Source organism: Lolium perenne, chromosome 2, assembly GCF_019359855.2.
Source record: "Lolium perenne isolate Kyuss_39 chromosome 2, Kyuss_2.0, whole genome shotgun sequence".
Classification (NCBI taxonomy): Eukaryota; Viridiplantae; Streptophyta; class Magnoliopsida; order Poales; family Poaceae; genus Lolium; species Lolium perenne.
The window spans coordinates 16,843,573-16,849,572 of record NC_067245.2 but is presented as its reverse complement, the minus strand read 5'-3'; positions in this window follow the sequence as shown (position 1 = coordinate 16,849,572).

Genomic DNA, 6,000 nt, shown 5'->3' with positions numbered 1-6,000 from the left:
AGAAGAACGACTCGTAGTCTATCTTATAGCTAACTCAAGTTTAAGAGCTAACTGGCTTGCTATAGAACTCTGGCTACTTGGGTGCTAGGATTAGGGAAAGGTTCCCTTCTATCACTAGTCTAGGTTTCCATTATCGCTGATGCAGAAGTTGACTCCATTGACTTCTTTGATTGGATTCTTCATCTTGTTGCAGTTGACTCCCTTGTCTTTGAGTTCCATGGTAGTTTCTCCTTCGGTGCCTTGATCTAAGAAGGGGTTCAAACGAGATAGAATGAGTACGAGCGTACTCAGCAAGTTCATATTAGGAAATATGTGTATCATGCACTAGCTACAGCCATAGACCAGAAAGTCATAGGCTAATGCAAGTTTTCATAAACATTTCTTCAAAAGGTTTATTTTATTCTGAAAACTATGCCCGTCAGTCTTCACAGGTTGACTAGAACTTCGTGGAGTTCCTTTCTGCCCGCGTTCGCAGTTCCCTTCCGAACGAGGGAGTGATCCACAATTCTTGATACCCTCTGCAGAGGTGCGTTACTTTACCCCACAAGAGATCTTAACCATGTTGCCGGCCGAGAGTATGTCCTCAGCTCGTCCACACTTCCTTTGGTGTGAGGCCCAGTATAAGATCCAAGCCAATCACTGCCTTCTCCGCGACCCTGCAAACCCACCCTTTTGTCCAACCGTACACCTCCAGTAGACTTCCCCCGATAATACGGCTTTACTCATGGTGTACTCCGGACAATCCATCATAGATCGTAGAGCCATCATCACTAATGGATGGGGATTTAAAAGGCTATCCCAACCTACGGCAGTGCCTCCAACACCCCGCCGGCTCTACCAATCCGTTGGCGTGCAGAAGGGAAAAGATACGGTGACTTCCCAGAGCCATTATAGATCTTATGGATAACGCGATATGTACGGCGCTAGAATCACTGGACGGCATTGGTAATTAATCCTAGGGTGATATAACCCATGCAATGGAACCTCCACCATATCAACACATACCATGGTTCCATTGCCCACCACATAGTCATATTCATAATTGTAAAATAATACTTTGCTTTTCAATGCATGAGTGATAAGTATAGTACTTTGCATATAGTTTGATACAAATAATCAAATGACATGAGCAAGCGATGAACTTGCCTTTCTTGACTGTAAGATTATGCAGACAAAAGCTTCGATACGTGATAACTCCAAATTCTGAAATACCATCATCGTCCGGTAAGGACAATGTTTAAAGAACTGGCAAAGATGCTATAATGCATAGTATGAGATGCAATCGTCCCGAGCGTAACCTAATCTCGATGATTTAGGATGTATGAGTTGTAAAGATTTCTTTAGGGTTGGTTGCACTTTTAGAATGGTTCTCAAACAAGGTTCTTATTAGGGTTTGGTTATATTAGCATCGTAACCAAGTGATATTAGACATCATAACAATCATACACATACAGAATAGTGATGGAATAATATGTAAAGAACAGTTGTCAATTTTAAGTTCTACAGGTCATGGTTGATGATTACTTATGCTATACTTCAAAAGAATAACTTTTGAAGAACATGTTGTTTAAGAACTAATAAGTATTTCAAATAAGAACTATGGTTTCTATGGTTTGACTAACATTTGTACTTCAAAAGAATAACTGTTGAAGAACAGGTTAATTAAGAATATGAACTATTATATATAGGTGCTATGGCTTTCTAGGGTTTACTATTGAATTCATTTAGTTCTTGGATAGGAACTAGTTGGGTTCTTAAGTTGAATTGGTTCTATATGCAACAAGTATGTAAGGTGTTTATTACTATGGTTGATTATGATATCATATCAAAGGATGGTTATCCAGATGGTTCTATAAATTAGCTACTAGGTTTTGATGATTGAGGTTGATCCTAATGGTGTGGTATATAGGATTGATGATCAATGGTGCTAATATGTGGTAACAAACTAGGGTTTATACCTAGGTGATACTAGTGAATCTTATAGGTTTTAAATTGAAATAGAGACATGAAATGATGACTCATGTGAATTGGTTTATGCTAGTGAATCATAAGCATGTATTCAATTGTTGCTTATTAGGGTTCTATATGTTAAGTGAATCTCACATGATCATATGTGACACATATCTAGGGTTTTAGAGTTGGTTCTAAGGTGGAATGATCACATAAAATAATGGGATCAAGGTCTTACTCAAATTGAAACTAGGGTTTCTGAATTATGGTACAACTTCTAAAATGATGATTTGGCAATATAGGTGTGGTTACTAATTACTTTGAAACAACATTAGTAATGGTTTGATATTTTATTAATTTTCACAAGATTTAATAATTAAAGTAACTCTTATTTAGGTTTAATTAAGAATCAGGGTTTAATAATTGTTATTAGGTTTTAAAATAATTAACTTGTTAACTTAAGAATGTTTAAGTAAATAAGTTTTGATTTACCAAATAATATTGGCTTATAATATTTTCTTGAGTTATTACTATTTAAAGAAAATAGAAAATAGTAATTTGCAAATTAGGGTTTATGAATTACCACTTATAATTAAGTTAATGCAAATATGATAAATAAAATTAATCTTAACATTTTAATTAGTTACTGAATAGTTATAATTTAATTTTGAAACTTTACTAATTATGGAATTCAAATTGCATTTTAAATAATTGAAATGGCATAATTAATAAGGTTAAAAATAAGTAAATTTTTATTTTGACACACATTTTTGTTTTATATTTTATTTGAATAGAGTTTATTTTTGTGAGAATTTTGATATATTATTCATAATTTTCCGAGTTGAAATGAATTTTATACAATTCTGCAAAGTTTCAGTCATTTACTGGAATTTGAAATAAAGCAAAAATACTAAGCATACCGGTTCACGTACACCCGCAGCGACTGACTGGAGGGACCAAAACATATGTTGACTGCCACGTTGGCGTGGACAAGTCAAAGAGCTTACGGGGGACCCACTGCCACGTCGATCTGCCGGCAGCTCAACGCCGGCGAGGCAGGGTACGACGGAGACAGCGTTTTAAGGTCTCCCAGGATGCGCGTCTAGCCTCTCTCGAACCCCCACAACATTCTGAACATGATGGTGCTAACGCTCATCGCGGAGGACCACTCGAACTATGCCGGCGACATGCTCTGCGGCGGCGCTCTCCGGCGGGATCACTAACTCGGTGCACAATTGATGAAACGAAGCGATTAGGAGGTCTCTAGATGCACATTCATACCGTGATGTTGATGATGTGGTCGGCGAGGTGAATCATGGACGGAATCGATCACAAAATCGCCGATACCGGTGAGGTTCTGCGAAAGGGATCGATCAAATTGGGCCGATTGAAGAAGCTTCTGCTCGATTCCTGGCTTGAGGATGACCAGCACGACCAGGCGCTCATCCTCGACCAAACGGCGGATGCTAAGGTGGCTTCTTGTAATGTCCCAGGTTTAGAGACGATCGAGGGGTAGATTTTAGAAAGGGATGTGCATTGCATTGTAAATTACGGGGAAATTTCGTGCTTTTAAAACAAAACTGCATCAAAGGGGGACAGGTTTCTCTCTCGACACCTTACAGGGTTAGGGTTTCGAGAGTGCGATGAACTTGTTTCTACTTATCTAGATTAGGGTTTTGAGAAGAGAGAAGTGATATTACATTGAAATCTTAAGTTGCATGATTGAATTATAAGTTAAGTTGTTTGAATGAATTCAAACCAAATTTGAATTTGAATTTCAAATTCAAACATTAAATAATCATCACATAATTCAAATTCAAGATAATTTCACCAACAATTATCATTAAGCAAGAACATGAGTTATACAACAACTAAATTAAGCTCATTGAGAGAAACTTGAGCTTTATTGATCAACACACACATAATACATTGTCTTTACAATATTCAAATTTGAATTATGGAATTACAAAACATTACAAGAATTGAATAAATAGAAAAAGAAAAAGGAAAATTACAAGATATCTAAATGACCTAAACTACATTGTGATCTTCATGAATTCCTTAATCTTGATGATCTTGAGTTCATCCTGATCAGCACTTGATACCTGCACACATACACAACAACCAAATCATTAAGCCAAGTGGCAAAGCCACTTGGCAGGTTAGCAAACAAATGAAATGAAGGGGATATGATCAAGCTGCCGAGCTGATCTCTCCACAGCACAAGTCCCAAGCTGGACTTGCACACACATACAACCAGGCAACACACAAGGCTGTGTGCATGTGTAACAACACACACACCAGAGTGAGTCACCACAAGCTGCAGGCCAAGCTGTCGACCAAGAGAGCAAAGCAAGGATCATATAAAACCGTTTCCACCGCCAGAAACAGCAACCCATCGACAGGCTTCACTGGTAAGTCACGTAAATCAAGAACACAAAGAATGTGAAGAACAAAGATCAGCTGTTTCAACCCTGTCCAAAACCATCACAAGCATCAAATTAAGCACCACAAAGCTTGCTAGGAGGAGCGGAGAAGCAATTCACAAAGCACTGAAGCAATCCTCTACACCAACAAACCATCTAGGAGCTGGAGTGAGGTATAAACAAGATCAACCTGAGCAAAACCCTGTTTTGCTCATAAATAAGCATACACTTGCATCACAGAAGCAAAGTGGGTATGAAACCCTGTTTGCATCATCATCTGGCTACTAAGCCATTTGGTGCAAGCAAACTGAAGATTAGCCAGAAGGAATTCACCAAGGGAACATTGGTGTGTCAGAATGGTGACACTACCAGAGAAATCCAACATGAATTTAATCCCTAACTAGCCATCCAAACTCACCTAGCACCACACAGCTAGTTACACCATCAGATTATAGACATTTAAATGTCTATTTTGTTTTCAACATCAAAAGCTATTGGTAATCCAGACATGGATCAACCAGATAGCATGAGAGAGTCATAACAACAGCCATAGAGTGGGGAGCTACCCTTGATAGCATCACAGTGCTGCCAGGGTCACCTCAACCCAAGCCAACACATAAAACCACCACATCATCATCCATTTGGATTCAGTAGAGGGCTAGGGTACCAACCAGTGGTTGTCATCCAACTAGCCCTAGCTAATTCAATTAAAATGATCATCACTGTGTCACAGTTCACATCATTCATCCATTTAGCAAGGCAAAATAAACAGATAAATGAAACAGACAAGCAACTAATGCACAGCGCCTTGCAGATGATCCAATGGATCATTGCAAGCATCCACTGATGCTTGGGCAAGCACCAGCACACACAGGCCAAGCCTGTATGATGCACACATAGCACTAGATGAGCACCAGTTAGTCACAGAGAGGAGCACACAATTTCTCACAAGCAATTACTGATCAATTGATCAACAGAGCACCACTAGCTCTTCCTACAGATTGCCTCATCCAAATACAGCAACAGGAAATAACCAGATACTGAAGAAATCCAACCATGTCATAACTGAATTCACCGATAATCACATAAATGATTTATGATTGTATCCAGTAGCACATCAAATGCTTGATGAACCACTGGATCCTAATACACAAGCAAAGCACATATCAATTCATCACTGAATAACACTGATAAGCCAACAGTAATGCTCAATTGAGCATAATCATGAATTTTAGCACAAGAAATAGCACACAATGGCTCTTGCACTTGCAAAATTGCAAGAATGATACACTGTCATCAGGCCAGGGCAATATAAATGAACACACTTGAGTGTCTGGCAAGCATAATAACATGAACAGAGGCACAGAGCTAGAATCAAGCAAGAATGGCAAGCATAGGCAGGCACTGAGCATAAGAAATCTTGCACAGAGGCATGGCAAGGCTGCACACAGCAGGAGCACAAGCACTGGCATGGCCATGGCAACAATGGCCAAGGCCAGTGGAGCCCAGCGACATGAAAGATAGCAGCAAGACATAGCAACCCAGTAGCGAAGCAGACAACAACTAGCACGGCAACGACACGGCAGCATACGCTTGCACATCGAGCATGGCATGGCAGCAGAGC